Raw genomic sequence first — 22,637 nt, forward strand, 5'->3', positions numbered from 1 at the left:
GCACTTTTTACAGTATAAGATACACAGATATAAAATAACAATTCATTGAATAACCAAATGAAAATCAGTAAAATTTATTTACATATTAAAAGGCTGTACTTTCAGGCATTTCATTTAAACTACTACTATGCTAAATCCAGACTATATTTCCAGTGCTGGTTGACTAATCAAAGAACAGTCCCATGAGAAATAATTATCCATGGGAATAAAAGTACAAAAAGAACCACAATCACATTCTATGTTGATTTCACCTTTCAGGGACATTATCCAGGATTGTCTCTTTAAATATAGTATCTATCCAGCTCTCAAAACCTTCTACATGAGGGAATGTTCAATGTGTTTCAAATTATATTTGTATAATTTGGTATAGTCTGATTTAACAAATTTAAACAAATTGTCTAAATGTAAACAAGTTTAGCCCATTTAACAATCTGATTTAAAAGACTTTGGATCCTGTTTTTGTCATTTTATGAATTAAAGATTTATTGGACCCAGGTATTTCCTATTGCTGTGTGTCTATATGCTCAACAGCAAAGTTTCAAAAGTATTCTGAATCTAACTTTTCAGAGCATTAACCAATGTGAGGGTTTATCACATACAAGGTACTATTTAAGAACCCTAGGCTAAATCAACTAATTTAATCCTCACAAGCTTTTGGGGTAGGATCTATTATCCTTATATTGTACATAAAAAAAAGAGACCTAGGGTTATTCATATGTTAATGACCTAATCCCCAGTACCTCAGAACTTGCCCGTATATGAATATAAGTTCTTTAAAGAGATAATTAAGATTAAATGAGGTCATTGGGGCAGTCTTGATCTAATGTGACTGGTGTCTTCATAAGAAGAGAAAATTAAGGCAAAGACAAATACTGGGTGGATAGGGGGGTAGACCATCCTGAAGAAAAGGGCCAACTGCAAACCCAGATAAGAGTCCCTGTTGTTTATGCCACCCAGTCTATGGTACACTGTTCTGGCAGTACAGTAAACTAACACAGGCAGAAATTACCTTGCTGAATATCATAAAGCTAGCTAGTATGGGGTTCAATTCAGTCAGTGTGGCTCTTGAATACATGCACTTAACCACAAAATTCTATTGCCTCTCAACTATGGTCAGTTATAGTCCCCCTAAGTGTAAAGTGGTCAGCAGAGGTCCAATCACTCTGATATGATGAAGAAAGAATATTAGATTGAGGGTCACATGATCCTGGTGCCAACCAAGTCACTAGCCCAACACAATTCACAGAGTAAATCACTTCTACAGACCTCACTTTCACCAAATGACTAAATTAGAGTTTGAAAAGGGTGGGGAGCCTTTTTCTGCCAAAAGTCATTTGGATATTTATAACATAATTTACGGGCCATAAAAAATTATCAAATAAAAATTTGCCTGCTATAGATTTATTGAATTTCAAGTTTTAATTGTAGTTGCCTTGGAAAGACCAAAGCAAATGATATTGCAGGTCTTATATGGCCTATGGGCAAGATATTCCCTATTTCTGAGTCAGTCCTTATTGTTCCTTATTGTTGTTTTATTCTCTGTGTTCTATGATTCTATCGTTCACACCACCAGAGAAATTGTTACAAGTGATTAGTTTCACAACAACAAAAAAGTTATTAGTTGAATAATAAGAAAAAAAAAAAGCTTTTTGCTGGGTTTCTAAGTTATCCTTGACTTACCATCAAATGATCATATATTTGAACAGTTTGAGGTATCCTCTTTCTTGATTATTTGGTCACAACAGCTAAATTTATCAGGATCCCTCTGGCTGACAATCCCTCATTTCAAATCACAATGTGGGAAAACAGCCCCTTTCTTCTGGAAGATCTATGATCCTAGATATTCCCTTTCCCCTGCCCTATGTAGTTTGGATTTGCTGATATTAGGGACCCATTAATTCAAACAGGTCTTCCATTAGATGAGCTGCCAGGCCTAGCCACAAAATCTTATGTCTGCTGGAAATATTTTCATTTCATATTTTTACTGCATTGGGTTCTGGGATTTTGTAAACATAAAATGGACTGTAAACACTGTCATTTAATCAAATACACTAGAAAAGAATAGGCTATATAATTGTTCAAACCTGGTAAATGCCACTCTTAGGATCATTGGTTACTATCCTCACTCTGTCTTTTATGTCCTTGTCTAAATATGATCAGAGTCGGCAAACTTGGAAGGCTTCCATAGCCTTGGTAACTCATGATGACAGCCTAGGGTGGTTCCTGGCGCCATAAACTAGAGTGTCAATTTGTTGGGTCAACAACAGGAGCCACTGTGTACTTGCTCCTCATGTGGGATCTCTGTCCTTAATGTGCTGTACATTGTGACTTAATGCTATAACTAGTACTCAAACAGTATGTTTCACTTTGTGTTTCTATGTGGGTGCAAACTGTTGAAATCTTTATACTAAACTGATCTTCTGTATATAAAGAGAATTGAAAATGAATCTTGATGCAAATGGAAGGGGAGAGGGAGCGGGAGAGGGGAGGGTTGCGGGTGGGAGGGAAGTTATGGGAGGGGGAAGCCATAGTAATCCATAAGCTGTGCACTGGAAATTTATATTCATTAAATAAAAGTTAAAAATAAAAATAAAAAATAAAAAAAGAATAGGCTATAGATAATTTATATGTTTCTGAATAAACAAATAATTGAAGAATTCCATTCATCTGTAAGGTGGCAGATGTATCAAAGCCAGCCAGACAGTGTGAGTGCTGAAGCTTGCCTTACAGTAGCACGTTAACTCAGAGAAGTTAAGGTTTTTCAAATATGCTTATAAAACATGAATAGCTAGATTTTATCACATAAACATGATACTCTGACAACAGTGATGTATTGAATACTTAAAATAGCTTTTTGTACTGTGAGCAAAAGAATATCCATCAGATTCTGGCAGTAGAGTTGGCACTAACAAAGGTCACCTGTTTAACTCTGGTCTCCTGATGCTTATTGGCATTGCTGCTATAGCCAACAGGACACCTGAATCAATTTACTGGAAAAAGGAGAAACTCATTGGCCAGCAGTTGGCTTGGGGAGCACCCGAACTTGAAACCTGGGGCCTCCTTCACACTCCATGAGAACACTATGAGAATTCCACCCTGAACATTTCTATCCATTTGTTGTAATATAGGCCTCAAGCAAGAAAATCATCTATTAGGGCCGGCACTGTGACGCAGTGGGTTAACACCCTGGCCTGAAGCATTGGCATCCCATACGGGCACTGGTTCCAGACCCGGCTGTTCCACTTCCCATCCAGCTCTCTGCTATGGCCTGGGAAAGCAATAAGAAAATGGCCCAAGTCCTTGGAGTCCTGCACCTGCGAAGAGACCTGGAGGAAGCTCCTGACTCCTGGCTTCAGATCAGCGCAGCTCCGGCCATGTTAATAAAATTTTAAACAATATTGATCCTACTCTTTTTAAAAGTAGCCTTCATAGTTTCCTCTCTATGATGCTTTTGCATTTTTCCATGATCTTTAGGTCTAGATTTCATATAAAACTATCTTAAAATGTTTGCACAGGTTCTTACACAGGGCAGCTTTGATATGGGAGAAAAGAATATACACCAGGCACAAGTTCATTTAAATGATGAAAAGATAACAGAAAATAAGTTGCTGTTGAACAACATTACCTCATAAAAAAAAAGCTCTAAACAGTTTCCCACATTTCAAAAGCCAACAAAGGGCAATGATCCAAGAAAAGCAGTCTTCTGGGGGGTAACAAGCCAACCAAAAACCTCAGATCACAAGGGAGGAGTTCATGTGTAAACTTTGACCAGGAATGGGCAAAACATTTGGGGCTGGTGTTTTTTCAAGAAAAAGATTGAATCGGATGAAGGACAGCCAGGTTTGGAAAGCTTACAAACTTACAAACAGAAATTGCAGTTGAAACTTAACAAATAGAGAGGGATGAATAAAAAGACAAATCCCCCAACTGTTACCAAGAATGCTAAATTAACTGAAGCAAAATGAGCATAACAGTAATGCAGCACCAATCCAGACCACCTCATCCACAAGAAGGAATAGAAGCAAAGGAGATCAACTCTGGAAGTTGGGCAACTCTGGAAGAAACTCATCTATATACAAAGCTAGAGATGAAAACACAATAGTTTAATCTAGAATGTCGCTTCATTCAGCTGCTGAGTACTATGAGTACAGATGTTCATGTTCACAACCATAATTGAGAACACACATGTAATTCTGACTGTACATATAAAATTTGAGCAGTTATACTGAAGATGTATGAAGTCTTAGTCTTACACGCATAAGGCACTTTGGGTTTACTTGCACATCCATAACCTCAGTAGATTTTTACATCTTTTTAAATAATGTAAAGCAAGGGTTACTTCTCACTCAGAGATAATTGAGAAATATTCACCTCAGAAGGCAGATGCAATTTACTAAAAGTATGTGTGACCAATACTATAAGATCCAAGACTACAAATCAGATCAACTAGATGATGGCAAAAGTTATTTGCAGATTGCTCCATTCAGTTCACTTCAGTGGTATAGCAAAACATATATCCACTCTCATTCCTGACCCTCCAGAAATATTCGTCCTTCTAATAATAACAGTGTCAGCAAGAATAATAATATCTTCCATTTCCTGAGCACCACAATTCTCCAATTTATTCTACCAAAGACATTAAGTTCAAGAATTAATATTCTAATCATATCATCAATTTTTTAGAATTTTCCAGGACAAGAGAAAAAACTACCCAAATAATACAAGTTAGGATAATTTTTAAAAAGCTTGTGATTAAAAAGATACATAATTCTAACTGTTGGTAAACCAAATCACAAGTATTTTGCTTTGGAAGAGATTGCTTTTTCATATTAGTGAAAAAGCATTATGTTCTGATCTCTTTTGTATATTTTAATTTTACCATATCCTTAGGCTCGCTTGAAGTGCCTACCATTCATTCATCCATCCGTCCATTTACTTGTCCACCCATTCCTATCATATATGATATACCTACTCATGTAGGTACTCATGTATCATGTCAGTTAAAACCTTCTTGCTGTTCTCTAGTTTCTCCATTCTGCACCTTTCTCTGAAACAGGGTGGTATGGCAGTCTTTTCTTTCCTGTGCAACCTTTGAAATTCATGCTCACGTGACAGTTGGCTATGGTTCATGGTGGCAGGGGGCCTTTGGCACTTTCAGTCAAAGAACTGTATATGTCAGAAACAAGTGTACCCAACACAGTGTGTGTGTGTGTGCGTGCGCTAGAAGTACTTTCAAATAGTTATTCATGTTATTTTGAAGAAAATAACTGCATAGCAATGAAAAAATGAAAGGAAGGGCTTTATTATATGTCACAAGTATTTATTTTATAAATGTTCTTAAAATTAGAATTAGATTTTTTTAGCTCTGCAGTCAAAGCATTCATAGCATGCACAGCCAACCTAAGTAACTTGTATGATGACCAGCTGAGTAACTTTTGATTTTTAAACCAACCATTCAAAGCTATCAGCTTTCTATTTCTTTATTAAGTATCAAGTTTGTTCAGCTTGTTAAGTTTATACAATAATGATGGTGTTAGCTCCTGCTTTTCTTCTGTTATTATTCTGTGTGTGTGTGTGCGCGCGCGCTCTTACCAAAGCTTGAGACATCCATCAGAAAAAACAAGCCATGGTTGCAGTGTACCTGAGGAATATGCAAACACAAAGCTCTCTGGCAGAGAGGGTGAAACAAATTAGTAAAGCCCTATTTTAACATTCTATTGTTCATTCATTCATTCATTCGTTCTCTCTCTCATAAACACACACACACACACACCTTTTAGTACACTATAATCAACAACATCTTAATTGAACATTTAAGCACATTTTCTTTTTCCTTGTTTTTTCCTCCTCAAGGGATAGCTTTCCCTTCCAGCTCTAATAATTTCCCATGGGATTGTAGTTCTAGCTTGTCCCCTTGCTCAAAAATGCTTCCTCAAAAGTTAAGCTAATTTTCTTACTTGATTATCCTAGAAATTTAGTGCAGGATTATATCTTTCAGTTAATTTTCCCCAAGTACTCATAATGTTTTCTATATTGGAGGTAATTTTAAAACACAAATAATCCACTGATTGTAAGAAAATGATGGAGGAATGACTTGGTAATGACCTGCCTGTGCCTACAGCTCCTCTGCTCTCAATGAAATTTACACACACACACACACACACTATAAAAAGGAGAATATGTTTGATGCCTGGCAATAGTATCACATGTTATTTCGAGATCATTCTATGCCAAAATACTCAAAAATATCTGAATACAGATGAGAAAACTGAGACCCTGAGGGTTTGAGAAACTTGCCCAAATCAAATAACTAGAGGAAGCAGATTTGCAATCTGAAAATGGCTATACCTCTTTCCAAAGTCAAGTATTTCCCCACTACACCAAAAGTCTCATCTGTCGGTACAAGGACTCCTTAGAAGGTCTACAGATTGGGTCTGGCACTGTAGTGTAGCAGGTAAAGCTGCTGCTTGCAGTGCCAGCATCCCGTATGGGCGCCAGTTCGAGTCCCAGCAGCTCCACTTCTGATCCAGCTCTCTACTATAGCCTGAGAAAGCAGTAGAAGATGGTACAAGTGCTTGGGCTCCTGAACCCACATGGGAGACCTGGAAGAATCTCCTGTCTCCTGTCTTCGGATTGGTGCAGCTCTGGCCATTGTGGCCAATTTGGGAGTGAACCATCGGCTGGAAGACCCCCTTTTCTGTTTCTCTCCACCTCTTTCTGTAACTCTGCCTTTAAAATAAATAAATAAATAAATCTTAAAAAAAATCAATGCTGCTAAGCATTAAAAAAGAAGGTCTACAGATTGTCTTCAGGAAGCCTAAGCGATTGCATGAAACATTGTTTGGATACTTCCATTTGCACCTGATTCTATGGAAAGGAGTTAGAAGTTTTATCAGCTTTTCAAAAAAGGTGTAAGGCCTCTAAGTACTGCAAATTACCATGATTTCATGCCAGTGAAGGGTTTTAGTGCAGATGGCAAAATTTCGCTAGAGCCATTCTAGATCTGTCTGCACCTCTCTCTTCTCTGAGCTCCTATGGCATCCTGCCCTCTCCTACAACCCTGATATCTTGCCTTGCTTGTTTATTATATATTGTACATATCTTAGCTCCTCTGCTAGACATGAGATTATTGATGGCATGGCATAATCGTCTCCAACTTTATAGGTTTATGACAAAGGTCAAAGTTTATTGATTGAGGAAATGGTTGATACTTAGCACAACCTTGCTTACTCCTACTCTTGTTCTTTGGTCTTCTAATTCCCCTCACCAAGAAGGCATACCTCTTCAAATTCAATTCTTGTCTCAAGCCAATCTCAGGGCCTTCATATTCAAGAAAAGCACACACAACATCCTCATATTTTCACTTTATCACAGACTTGATACACATTATTTTTTGTGACTATTGTTGAATTGCTTCACATATGATAGGACCCTTCAGTTTTCTGGGGGATTTATTCACTTAGTCAGCACATATTTAATGAGCACCTACCTGTGCCAGGTAGCATGGCTGGAATTGGCAAAAATCCAGTCATCTCTTATAACTATTTTGGATCTTGTATAAAGGTTAAAATTACATCATGGTGGCGAGCACTGTGACGCAGTGGGCTAAGTAGCCATCTGCAGCATCAGCATCCCATATGGGCGCTGGTTTGAGTCCCTGCTGCTCCACTTCCGATCCAGCTCCCTGGAATGTGTCTAGAAAGCAGCAGAGATTGGCCCAAGTCCTTGGGACTCTGCATACATGTGAGAGACCCGGGAAGAAACTTTTGGCTCCTGGCTTCAGCCTGGCACAGCTCTGGCTGTTGTAGCCATCTGAGGAGTGAGCCAGCAGATAGCAGATCTCTCTCTCTCTCTCTCTCTCTCTCTCTCTCTCTCAAATAAATAAATAAATCTTTTTTTAACTTTTATTTAATGAATATAAATTTCCAGTATACAGCTTATGGATTACAATGAATAAATCTTAAAGAAAAAAGACTACATAATGAACACAAATGTGTTAAATACATAAGAAATGATTAACTATGAACTTTACCTTGAAATTGCTTTTATTTTCTGTAATAGCTCAGGAAAGATTACTTTTGTTCCTTTCATTTTTAGAAATATTGATTTTCTTAAGGACTAGGAAGCTTTTTCAGAATTAGATGGCTTATTAAGCTTACAAAGTAGTTTATATTGAATAATATGTAATCACTGTCAGATTTACATTTGAACTGACTTTCACATTAGTTGCACTAAGAATTTACAAATACGCTAAAAGAATTGCTTCCTTCTCTGCTGAAAAGAGGTATCAAACTTATACTCTGGTGACATGCAACCTTGGGATTTTATTTATCCAGGAAGGGAGTAGGCCAGGGATTATGACAGAAATTTATTTTCAGGAGAATCAAAATTTAAAAAAAAAATGTGGGGACTGGTGCTATCACATGGTGGGCTAATCCTCCACTTGCTGCACCAGCATCCCATATGTGTGATGGTTCTAGTCCCGGCTGCTCCTCTTCCAATCCAGCTCTCTGCTATGGCCTGGGAAAGCAGTAGAAAATGGTCCAAGTCATTGGGCCCCTGCACCTATGTGGGAGACCCAAAAGAAGCTCCTGGCTTCAGATCTGCCCAGTTCTGGCTGTTGTGGCCATTTGGGGAGTGAGCCAGTGGATGGAAGACCTTTCTCTCTTTCTCTACTTCTATCTGTACCCCTAGCTCTCAAATAAATAAATCTTCTTAAAAATGTGTTTTGGGCTGTTCTAATTAAAATGCATTTAGACTGGCAATTTGATGGGTGGTAGAGCTTCCATTTGGCATCACTAATGCTTCAGAAGTCAAGATTGTTAGTCAACCAACTGAAAAACTTAGCTCTTTCATCTGGCAAGTAATTATGTCAGTGGTCTTCCATTTATCAAGAGTTTTTTTCAAGCACCATATAAATAGTATAAATATGAAATGGGAAATTTAAAAAATCAAGTTTTCCTAAACCATGTTTTCAAGACATTTTTATCCCATTTAAATTTTAAAGATAAATATATCACCTACTGCCTAAAACGTTAACATTGATTATTGGAGTAACAAATATTGTTAAATAGGGGTGCAAAGTCAAAAATGCAAAATGGTTTAATTAAAACAGGAAGGATAACAGTATTATTTCTAGCTCTAAGCACCACATCCTTTTGATTTGTGAAGATGCCATGTTTAAAATCTATTTGTAAAACCGTTTTGCCTATATCACTTGACTTTACAATCAGATTGTCATTAAAGACAGCTGTAATCTTTTCTCAGCAGTGACAAGAAAAAGTTTAAGATTATATTACTATACACATCACTTCTCAGCCTTTTGGCTGAGAATGTTATTTTACTATACAGCTTTTGACGTATATTGTCAAGTGATTTGGAAAATACATTTATGTCTACCTATGTAAGTCATATAATGAATTATTTTGCAATTAAAGCCCCAACTAAATCTGATATTTCTTTATTAATTTATTTTTAACTCAATATGTCTTTTGATGATTCAGAGAATTGTTATATTATGCACAGACAATTTTAACATGGAATTGAACTATTTCATAGTTGAACTAGGACCGGTGCAAAACATACCATACCTTTTGATTTGCTGTGGGGTAAGGGGGAGTGATGTCATTCACTTATTCAATCTTACCCAATTCTAAACTCAGGAAGATTCAATAACCCACTGCAGCTAAAATTCTCTCTGTTCCTCACTAGCCCAGAAGGTGAAACAAATATATTTCTATGACAGAGAGTTCTTTTCCTTCCTAAGTCAAAATTACAGAAGTTTGATGTTGCTTTTTTCATAAGGTTAATATATCTTCTGAAATATACCAAATAAGGAACTTTCATCTATTCATTTGAGTTGTGGGAAATAGCCAGGTTCCATGATGCACATCATTATTTTTGATGCAACTGTTCTCATATGAAGGTTCACCTGAAACTTTCCTGAGTGATTAATGTGCAACCTAATATGTTTCTATTAAGCCAAATGGACTTACTGGCTTTACAGAGTCCCTTCAGCATCAAGATTCTCTAATTCCATAAATTGCACCACTACCATCAGCACAGTTTGGCTGCCAATCCCAGCACCTAGTCAAAAAAAGACGTATCTTTCTCAAAATATTGCATTTTCAAATTACATGCATTAATAGGATATAAGCTATTTTTTAAGATGCTCCTTATTTTTTTTTCTTTCAATGTCCAGAGTTATAAGTAGAGAAGCCAAGGCTTAGTTCTATAATTAACTGTGGTGAGGCCTTAGGGAAGACTGCCTCTTACCAGGTTTCTATGTTTTCCATTGCAAAAAGTGAGGCTCTCAGCTCCCAATATCTCCGCACTTACAGTATTATGCCATTTCAAAATAAGAAAGTATATTTACGTTACAGGGACAATTTTAAACTGTTAAGAACAGAGGAGTAGATAAGTAAAATAAAAAATACAGTATGTTTAATGTCCTTATATTTGAAAAACACAATTGCAATCCTGCAACTACAGATTGCAAAAATGTTAGACTTTGAATTCCATTCCTTTCTCATACATCAACTACCAGAAATTCATTGATTTCAACTGAAGGCAATGAGCATATCCACAAATAAAGGCAGTTTTTGAGGTAACAATCTATAAAGATGGTCAGTCAGAATAGCCTTACATCAAATCCACCTAAATCAAAGTATGCGATTTATCCATCAATGTTACATTATTGGGGTGGGGGGCACCAGATTTGGACAGTATAAATCCATCCAATTCTATTTTGTAAGTATGCTTAGAGTATAGACAGCTTCAGTCTAAAGGAGAAAAAGTCAGGGGAGGATCATAACAAAACCCACAGTTATAACTATGGCATAAGTCCAAATGGAAATGTGTTCATTTGACTTCAAAACCTTATAAAATACATATCATTTAATACTTAGTATACTGCATTACTAACAGGAAATTGTCACTTCTAATCCTGTGATTTCTAAGAAAGTATTAAGCTTATTTTCCCATGTTCTCTTAAAGTACTATAAAATGCTTCTGAGGTAAGATATTAATTTTTAAATGGTGGACCAAACTGGCATTTATAGGAAAAAAATTCTTCATTGAAGCATAGGAAAGTAATCATGATTTTTTTACACACAGCTTTACATAATAAATTCTGTGCAATAGTAATAAATTTTTATGGCATTCAAAGCCTATACTATCATGACAGCATGGGAATCAAAGAGATGAAAGGAGAAACTTACCTGTTTTGTAAAGATCTGAGTATGAAAGAAAGTAATCTTGGGTAATGATGTCACCATCCACTGCCTGCCCAAGTCACCTCAGTATCATTTTAGTTTCTTCTCCGTTGTCTTTAGTCACTGAATTTCACCAATTCAACATTTAAAACTATCTCAAAACTGACCCTAGTTCATGAGTGTTTGTCACAGTGGCTTAAGTCATCACTTAGGACATCCACATCCCACATCGGAGTTCATAGTTCAAGTTCTGGCTATACATCTTTCAATCCATTTCCTGCTAATGCATATGTGGGGAGGCAACAGGAGATGGCACAAGTGCTTGGGTCCCTGACACCCACATAAGAGATCCAGATGGAGTTCTGTTCTGGTTTCAACTTGGCCCAACCTTGACAGTTGTAGACATTTAAGGAATGAACAAGAGAATACAGGCTCTCTCTGGGTGTCTCTCTACCTTTCCAAGAAAATTATAATAAATAAATAAATAAATGCCCTAGTTCAAGTTTCTAGCATTTTTGCATGGGATATTCCAACAGCCAATTCAACAATCTTTCTGCCTCAAATCTAACCAGCCCTATCATGCTTGGTACTTCCCTTCTCCTACTACCCTAAAAATTCCTCTGCCAACATGACTTTTCTAAAACATCATCTTCCACGCCTATACCATACACATTTTAATGGTTTAAAAGGCTCTCCATCAAAAGGAACCAACACCAAGTCTCTGATCATTCTGTCCAATTTCTTCTCCTAACTTACCAAATAATGGAGATTTCTTCATGTCTCATGAATCCCGAGAGTTATTAGGTTCACTTACAAGCTTATATGGGTTACTTTTCAGGAAGAGCTCCTAACCCCCTTGTTCAACCAAAAAAACCCAAAAACTTTGAAATCATACTTATAGTCACAGGGGCAGGGAACATCCATCCCATGGGCCACCCACAAAACCAGGCTAATTTTTAAATTGATAATTTTATAAATCCAGTGAATGACATTAAATATATCCAAATGGCCCTTGGAAGAAAATGGGTTCCCCACCCTGCAAGAGCTAGCACTCCAGGTACTACTCTCTTGAAAATGCTTTTGTAAACATCAGAAACACTTTGAGGCATTCTTCTGTTCTTCCATAACATCAAAAACTCTTCTATTAAATTTAACAGTGATTTTATATCCATATCGTCTGACTTAAGCCATTTTGGTAAGGTGATATGTCATCTCACTTTTTCGGCTCCTATCATAGTACTTGGCACACAACAGGAACTAATGGATTAAATAACTAATTCAATGAATTGACAAAAGAAGATATGGGGGTCTTATAGCTATTATCTTCAATTAATCTTTCCAACAATGTATACAATAGCATTTTCAGATTTAAAGCATCACAATTGGGGTCGGCATTGTGAAATAGTTGGTAAAGATGCCATCTGCAATGCCAGTATCCCATATGGGAACCAGTCCATGCCCTGGCTGTTCCACTTCAGATCCAGCTCCATGCTAAGGGCCTGGGAACAACAGTGGAAGATGGCCACAGTGTTAAGTTCTCTGCCACATACATGGGACACTTGGATGAAGCTCCTGGATCCTGGCTTAAGCCTGGCCCATCCCTGGCCATTGTTTCCATCTGGGGAGTGAACTAGCAGATGAGAGATTTATCAATCTCTCTCTCCCTTCCTCCTTTCTCTCTCCCCTCTTTTCCCTCTCTCTCTGTAACTCTGACTTTCATATAAATTCTATATATAAAGATAATTAAAAATTAATATTAATGAAGAACGAGATGGAAGAGGGAGTAGGGGATGGGATGGTATGTGGGTGGGAGGGTGGTTATGGGGGAAAAACTGCAATAATCCAAAAGTCATATTTGCAAAATTAATATTTATCAGATAAAAGTTTTCTAAAAAAATAAAATAAATCACAATTCATACTTTCAGACTCACTGTGAACAACTGAAAATTTTATACTATTTCATTTATGTTTATCCTTGAGACAAATCTTGCCCTCCAGTATTTAATAGGATCCTTCTTGTCAACATTTATTATAAGTGGATTGGGGGTCAGAATGAAGGCTCTGGTGTAAGAGAAGTTGTTACCCATTGATCTTGACTATGAAGGAAAGTAAGATCTTCCCATCTTCCCAAGATCTGAAGCCCACACATTTGTTCAAGTCAATATAATGGAGTTGTAGAGAAACAGTTTGGGTAAATCCTATTCTGAATGAGCACCCAGGTATGCACCTCCAAAAGGTGACTTAGGAAAGCATTTCTGGATGTCTCACTGGAAACCAGTTTCTCTAGTAAGTTCACATCAAGTTCTGAATGAAAAGCTTATCCTGAAAAGCAGAGGAATATAAAAACAAGTTTCTTTAGAGCCAGTGACCTCTTCTTAAGCAATCCCAGAAATCATCATTCAAATTTTATTCAATATGGATAGTCACCTCTGAAACTCTACTACCTGGAAATTCCTTCTTCTAGCATCAACCATTTTGTTGAAATGGCAACATAATTGTAAAATTTTTCTGTGATAACTACTTTAAGTAGTAAATGGTCATGATACCCTCATATCATAGGAAACATGATACTTGAAGCACCAACAACTTCCAAATATATATGAAGCCCATTTCATCTGGCTATGACATAGTCTTTTTTTCCCTCACAAATCCATACATCTGTCAAAGCCTGAGCTCAGCTTCACATCATCTTTAAAATGTTAACTTAATAGATCCTTTCTTCTACCACTTCTTCACTTTGTCACCTTGGAACATAGATATTGCCCAAGAAACTGGAAAAAAAACTTCAGGAAGTACAAAAAAAGGCATGATTCTCTAGACTTCCTTTCAGAAGTCAATGCCTTACTCAAAATCCCCAATAAGACACATAAACACCTGATGCACGCATGTATGCACATATGTGCACAAACACCCCTACATATTATTCATATTGCCACAGACCATCAATCCTTTCACTCCATTTAACCCAAAGTCTCAGGTACACAAAAAGATGTTCTATTCCTAGAATCTTAGAAAGCCCTACTTGCACACATTTAAGTATATTATATGGTGGTAATCCATAAGGGATTTTCAAATCCTAATTTTGTTTTCCCCAAGCCCTTTTCCTCCATAGATAAAATTACAGGATTGGCTTCCTGCTAGTGGTTATCTCTGGGGTCAGCTCCCTGCATCCTGTGATTCTGATCCAAGCCTGGGCATGCTAATGGCTTCTTGCCCTGGGAGTTGACACATTTCAATCTTAAGAAAGCAAAAGATGGGGGGTCCTCCAAGATGGTGGGATAGGGAGGGAGTGCACTGATAGTCCGGGAAAAGATAGTTTAATAAAAGTGTAGATACTGTAGTTTCAGGGAATAGTTAGGGAAAAAACTGCAGAGGAAACTCTTCCGGAACTAGCGGGACACGGTGGACCTATGCAGAGGGCACAGGTGCCCATGGCTCGGAACCTCAGCTGCTGAGTCTATGCACCAGCGCTGGAAAGGGAGGTGAGGCGAAACCTCAGTAGCCTTACCTACTTCATTTATTCTCATAGCAGTTTTCTAAAGTAGACACTCTATGGCATTATTTTGCTGGGGTGCAGTGAAACTCATTTATTACCTATGAATAAAAGTTAGGGATCCTGCCAGCTCTTTGCAATCTAATTTTGCTCTCATGATCCTAAAGAGTTTTATTTAATGTAAATATTTGGAGGGACTCAAATGTTTTAGAAAATCTTATTCCTGCTATAGCGATCATTTTCATGCCCACTTTTTACTGAACTGTCATTACACCCAAAGTTTATCTTTAAAGTGGTTGTTACACCACAGAAACCCAGATTTTAGCAGTGTTTTGTGATCATTCTGCTAAAGTCATCCCACCAAAGAGACAAAAAAGATAGAAACTTTATGAAACAAGGAAGGTCCGCTAACAAGTTTTATCATGTGTTACTCATTTAGGGATATTCCAAAAGCACAACTTCTCACCATATTTGTAAATGAAAAACACATGAGTATAACCTGTAACACCACAAGAAAAATTGCTCTCTTGGTGTGTTCAGCCCCAGACTTTTGAAATATGAAACCAGCAAGGGAATTTTAACTTAAGCTAGATTCAGTTCATTATGTTCTTGCCCTTTATGTTCCAATAGAGAAGCTACTTTTAGAAATTATTGCACATATGTAGTAGCACATATAACTTCTTAAAATGGCACTGAAAACATGGGTTCTGGTCTCAGCATGGCCATTTGCTGGCTGCATGACTATAAGACAAGGGACCATTAGTCTTCTGAAACTAAGTTTCTGCATGTATGAAAAGGTAATGATAATAATCCCAGACCCTGTTAGAACAGGATCAAAGAAGATAATCTATGTGAAGAAATTTGTAAACTATAAACTACAGATGTAACAGAATTTTGTTATTGTCACCTATATTAATAAACTCTATTTGGTAATGACAGCATAGTTTTAGCATATTTTTTTGACAGGCAGAGTGGACAATGAGAGAGAGACAGAGAGAAAGGCCTTCTTTGTCCGTTGGTTCACCCACAATGGCCGCTGCGGCCAGCGCACTGCGGCCGACGCACCATGCTGATCCGAAGCCAGGAGCCAGGTGCTTCTCCTGGTCTCCCATGGGGGTGCAGGGCCCAAGGACTTGGGCCATCCTCCACTGCACTCCTGGGCCACAGCAGAGAGCTGGACTGGAAACGGAGCAACCGGGACAAAATCTGGAGCCCGGACTGGGACTAGAACCCTGTGTGCTGGAGCCCCAGGCAGAAGATTAGCCTATTGAGCTGCAGCGCTGGCCGTTTTAGCATATTTTAAAAATGATGCCTAATCAAAGATTGTTTGCACTCATTCCAATTAAAAAATACAACACAGATTTACAATACACATAAAGAATTTTATAACTAATCTCTAGAGCCTTTGCATTTACTATTTGAGTTGCATCAATATGGCTATTTTTCTTGTTCCTTAATGTAGAATGAAAGTAGTCTCTTTTATGACTGACTCAGAAAATATCGAATTAATCGATATATCTAGTGATAACAGGATAATTTGGAACACACATAACAAAAGCTTATCAGTTCACTGTATACTGAACCTGTCAAAATATTTCTCTGGAAGTAATGTGTAAATAGAGGTCCCCTATCTTTCATTATTTTAGTGAGTGGTGACAAGATTAGGAGCCCATTTGCTGAGTCCACAGCTGGTACTTTCTGGTGAAATGCAGCATATTGTATTTTTTTTAAAAAAAAGAGTGAAAAATAATAATACTCCAGACAAAATTTGTAGCCATGCTCTAAAATGATCCTATTCTACTTCCCCATAATTATTTAACCTTAACAATACCCAAACTGTTCTGAAGGGTGGTAGCCAGAGGTATGCAGACAGAGCTCAGATGGCTCCACACTATTCATTTTTTTAAGATTTATTTATTTATTTGAAAGGTGGAGTTACAGAGAAGCAAAGGCAGAGAGAGAGGGGGGGGGGGAGAAGGAGGTCTTCCATTTGCTGGTTTACTCCCCAGATGGCCACAATGGCCAGAGCTAGGCCAATCCAAAGCCAGGAGCTAGGAGCTTCTTCTGGGTCTCCCACACATCTTCTACTGCTTTCCCAGGTCAAGAGAGCTGGATCAGAAGTGGAGCCGCCGAGACTCAAATTGACGCCCATTTGGAATGCTGGTACTGCAGACGGTGGCTTTACCTGCTATGACAGCGCCAGCCCCTTCAAACTGTTCCAATGTGAATACTCTTGGGAGGGGCTGGGGTAGAGGCAGGGAATGACTCTTACAAACAAGGTGAGTCTTTTCTTAGTCATAAAGGAGAGCATACCCTCAGAAATTTAGCTCTGGAAGAAACCTCATCATAGCTCCTCAAGCAACAAGAGGCGCAGAAAAGAAAATATTATTCTCTCAAGTTCACAAACTAGCGTAGGCTAGAAGTGGAATTCACATCTAAGGATATCTCAGAACTATGCTTTTCAATCATCTAAACTATGCTTTGTAATATTATACATTCTTCCTCACACAAAGATTTACTTTTATCTGTCTCATGAAGAATCATTAAATGATGTTTCATCATTAATAATGATAACTTAAGTTTACATAAAATAAGAATTGAGGTTTATTTTTATACAGCAATTATTTGCCTTCTTTACACCCCAAAAATGTTCAAAGTGACAGTGTATTTAAAAGCAAAGAACACCAAGACAGATGCCCTGAGATGCTCTGATACATTTGAAAAATGGAATGTTGAAATTGCTGACATTATTCCAGGATTCTGATGATTAGAATCACTTGTGTACAGTTTTAGAAAAGAAAAAAAATGTGAGAAAAAATAGGACTGGAGGAATAGGAAGGAAAATCCCAGGCAATTATATTTCTTTAACAAGCCAATATTGAGATCTTTCACTGAGTTTAACAAGGGCACATGAGAAAATGGAGACTGAAGGGACTGAGTGAAGGACAGAGACTCCTACGAAAAGTGCATGATATTGAACAGCCATTTCAGCATTACTTTAAAAATGTAATTTTGGGGGGAAAGTTTGCTGAGGAAGAGCTAATGTGTACAAGGGAAGAAATGAGATGTATTTTTGTTGTAAGTGAGTAGAGAATAAATTTTGTATAAAGGTTGGAGGGGGTTAAAATGACTGTCATGAGAAAGTTCTTAGGGTGTCGATAAACTTGAGGAAAGTGAAGTTGAGTTCAGCATCACACTCTGGCTGCCATATTGCCTATGTACTCACAATCAGTGACAGCCTGACTTTCAAGCTCTATTTCACTTTGGTACTATAAAGTTTCAGGTGCAAACAGGCCTACCCTCAGATTGTACCTCATATTTTTCTGATGTATGTCATTCTCTTCATCCACAAAATATGCATATATATGAACTGTCTTCCATATTCATCTTCAAATAGTATAATTCTACCCAGGATTCAAGATGAATTTCAAAATCTATGTCACATTCACTCTCTGTGAAACACTCCTTGATATACCTTCTGTTTCAGTATCTGGTAGATTAGTGCTACTAATTATGAGTATGAGCTCAGCTTATCCTCTTCAGGACACATTTCCTAATCACAAAAATACAGCACAGCCATCTTAACTGAATTTTCTCTTAGCATCTCTGACTTCACCATCAAAAAGACTGCAAGGCCTTGTGTTGCATTTGTGGTCACTTCATTCAGTCTAGGGAGACATTAATGTTAGGGAGAAATGAAGAGCTATGGTAAGAAAAATGAATTTGAACACCAATGAAACTAAAGAGTTAGAAAAGTTAGTCAAAGGTATAAACAAAAAAGCAACCACCAGGGGTCAGATTCATGGGATGGCAGGTACAAAGTATTGCAGACTCTACACAGTCACAAAAAATGTTAAGGTCAAGAGTCTTTTCTGGCACCCTGAAAGTGCAAGTACTTTTAGAGGTGTCTCCATTCATTCTAGATTGGGTTGAAATGAGACCAGTTATAGTCTGAGACTGAAGATTATTTTATATCCATAAGAATGGACAAAAGAACTATATGATGTACATTAAATGAAAAATGAATTACGCACAGCAGCTGGTTGGCATTGTATTCTATAAAGAAGCTGCCTCTATCACATTTTGTAGCTACACAGACATCAAGAACACCAGTAATAAGATCCCATTATTCTCTATGGTTCTCACACAAGGTACTTCTGCTTATTATGTACCTCATAATCAATAAAGCTAATTATACTCACAATGTTCACTGCATAGAGTATAAAACAAAGCAGGTGCAGCCACAAATCTGAATGATAACTTTTCAGCTGGTTGACAAATCTAACCTCTAAAATAAGCTAGACCAATCCCATGTCAGTTCCATTAAACTTTCCTAAGACGCTTCTATTTTTGCAGCAATTGGAGACTCAGATAGCCTAAGATCACAGTCAAGAGTAACATGTAAAGCAAATGAACTTTTATGGTGATGACACCCTCCATATTGGGATTGGGATGGAGACACTTGATACATCACACTGATCATTTCATTTGCATGCACTTATTTATTTGTCAAAGAATACTAATAACAAATTATACCAAAATGTGAAGCTATCTACACCAGCAGATTTTTCTCCTAAGGAAAAAATAAACAAAAACCTCTCTAATAAAATCATGTATAAAGCCACATTTATTAACAAATTCATTTCCTAATAAAACACCATCTGGAAGCAACCCTCAGTTTCTACTTGACATAAATAGTCCTGTTACTGTATTCAGATGCAGTTTCCAGAAAAATTCTTCTAAACCCAATTGCAGCACACATCAGCTATTTTTTTTTGGGTTGCCTGGAATTTTAATAAATTCTGTAGCATGGTGTTTTAAACAAATGATTTCTTTAGATTACATACCTCAACTGAGAAAGCTGATCATTTGCAATAAAGTTGTTTAGACTTCTAATATCTTTATTAATACAGAAATTCTAAGCATGGGAATGTTCCAAGGGTAAGAAATAAAAATTTCCCCAATACTAATACAAGTATAGACACAAAAATATGGACACATAAATACACACACATTTCAATGATAGTTTATGATTTCACAATACACAAAAATAATCTTATATGCTTTTTTGTACATCTTAGAATGTGTCTGTTTTTTAGTCATTTAGCAATTCCTGTTCTACTCTGTTCCAAATGCATTTCATTAACAAAACAAGTCAGCCTCCTGTCACTAGAGTCAGGGAAAAAGTTGAGAATGCTCTAAGAAAATCTTTTATTATTTTATGGATAAACATTCTCCATAGTAAGTCAAGGGAAGGCTACAACCCATCAAAGATGGCTATAATGAACAGAGACAAGGAACCCACTTCCTGAAAACCTTCGTGCCAAGAACTGAAGCTGAATTCTAATGCTAAGTGCTTTTTGAAAAGTGCATAATGGTTTAATAGGGTGAATATTCAGACTTCTTCAGAGTTTTTGCTACATAAATTTCATTAGTTCAAAGCTTCATAATGCTCTACTTTGTCTATATTTATGCCCACTTTTTAATCTACACACTTTTATGTTCTCTGTTGGGCTGTCTAACCTTTCACTTTCTTTCCTCTGGTCTTTGGTATTCACATTACCCTTAAACTCTATATATTTTTCTGACTTCATGAACATAAACTTCTCCCTACCCCTCTTTTGAATCCTTCCTTGAGACTTATATGTTCAAACGGGTATTTTCTTTACTGATCTTCTATCATAACTTTATTGCAACTGACCCATTTTTTGTACAAAAATCTTTCAAAGTCTATCTGTACCAGCACCAAACACTGTATGCATATGGGCTGCTCCTTGGATAATTACCTCTAGCACTGATGACACCTCAGACTCTTTTTGAAAATGTAACACTCATTGGTGTGCCAAAGCACAAGTAAAAGTTTGAAGTCACTTTTGAATCTGGGTCAGTCATTTTGTGAATGTATAAGAGAAGGGATTATCACAAATTAGATCTTGTTGGGTATGAGAACCATCAATCCAAACTGCTTATTGGGCAATGCTATTTCAAGACAAGTCCTATATGTTGACACCCCAATGTAAGGAGGGAATAACAACAGACACCAGGGCAAGAAAATGGTAAGAATGACACTTTGGAGCCAGTGCTGTGAGGCAACGGGCTAAAGCCCAGCCTGCAGCACCAGCATCCCATGGGCGCCAGTTCAAGTCCTGGCTGCTCTTCTTCCTATCCAGCTCTCTGCTATGGCCTGGGAAAGCAGTAGAAGATGGCCTAACTCCTTGAGTCCCTGCACCCACATGGGAGACACAGAAGAAGCTCCTGGCTCCTGGCTTCGGATCAGCTCATCTCTGACCATTGCAGTCATTTAGGGAGTGAACCAGTGGGATGGAAGACCTCTCTTTCTCTGGCTCTACCTCTCTCTGTAACTCTATCAAATAAATAAAATAATTCTTTAAAAAATGACACCTCAAACTCCCACTATAATCTTCCTCTTTCAAAGTGATATCTTTTTGGGTTTTTCAGTATTAAACCGCCACATTAAGTCTGCTGGTAGAAATAAGGATTAGGATTTATGATTATGCAGAAGCAGAGCTGAGTAAGACATGAGCAGACAGAGTGCAATTAAATAAATATGACTGAAAATGAATTTTCTAGCAATTGTTTATCTTTGTTTACATTAACATTATAGCATACAAAATGTAATCAAGTAAAAATTTTTGAAATTCATTTATTCAATATTTATTAAATATCTATTATGTGCAAGGCATTTTCTCAGCACTTGGGGTGCAAAGAATGAGACATTCCTTGCCCTCAAAGAGCTTAAAGTCTAATATAGGAGACAAACACAAACACACACAAATATAATACCATGAACTGACAACCAAAGTGTATAAAAGAAGACACTAAAGGAGTCCAGAACAAGTGGTTTGTAATAAAGCTAGAGGAATCACAGACGTTTTCATAGAGAAAATGACTACCAAGCAGACATTTTAGGAGAAATAATACTTCACCAAGAAGACAAGGGAGGGTAGGGAAAGACATTCTAACTGTGGTGACAGCAGGCCAAAAAACATGATATGACAGGGAACCACGGGTAGTTTTATAGGGATGGGATTGCATATTTATATGGAGAAGTGATGAAATATGAGGCCAGAAAGAGAGAATGAAGCCAGAGAGTAAAGAGCTTTGAATATGGGACTAAGAAAGTTGGACTTTCTCCTGGAAGTGATAAGAAGGCATTGAAGAATAAAACGCAGGGAGAGACATGGTCAGAAATATCCATTGGACCAGCCTGTATGAAGGATGGTTTGGAAGAGATGTGAGCTAGAGTTGGGGGAGACCAATTAGGAGGAGCTATCACAGCAGTCCAAGTACAAGATACTTACAGGTGGTTCAAAGGCAGTGAAGGTGGAGAATAGGCAACAGAATGGAAAGATACTTAGGAGGAAGCTTCACAAGACTTGATGAATGACGATACAAAAAGCCAAATTGCCTCAGAAATGAAAAAATATTAAAATCATATGTCTAGAATTTATAAGTAACATCCCCAGATATATCCCTTCCTTTGTATTCCCATTGTGATCTGAAACCACCACATCTGCTGAGGATAAGTAAAGGAAGAAGAGCAAGAGGGATTAGATAGTCAGAATTCTCTAATTTGAACACCACTAACTTGGATTCTGCAAAAATTCATCCAGAAAGCCTGTCACCCCTATTAAGTAAGAATTTCAACCTACTTTTTTTCTCCTGTGTCTTTTCAAGCATTTAGTCACCAATAACAGGAATCCAATTTAAAGGAAGTAGCTTCTTCCCATCAATGCTTGAGGTGCAGCAGGCAGCCGCATACATGGTGGTGTCAGAGAGGCAGCCCCATGTACATCCCCTCACAGGGGAACAAGGCCTGGAATCCAATCATTAGCAATTAACTCCTTTGGGAGTGTTTGGTCCCTCTAGATTTCTCTTATACAAGGCAGTGATTCCTGAGATGGGTAGGA

General features: G+C 37.5%; 1 protein-coding gene across 4 annotated transcripts in view; it reads right to left on the minus strand.

The window, feature by feature from the left end:
* AFF2 (ALF transcription elongation factor 2) overlaps positions 1-22,637 on the minus strand; it is a 587,559-nt gene that overhangs the window by 360,211 nt on the left and 204,711 nt on the right. The gene's annotated exons all lie outside the window — the stretch shown is intronic.

The sequence above is a fragment of the Lepus europaeus genome, chromosome X, assembly GCF_033115175.1.
Source record: "Lepus europaeus isolate LE1 chromosome X, mLepTim1.pri, whole genome shotgun sequence".
Lineage (NCBI taxonomy): Eukaryota > Metazoa > Chordata > Mammalia > Lagomorpha > Leporidae > Lepus > Lepus europaeus.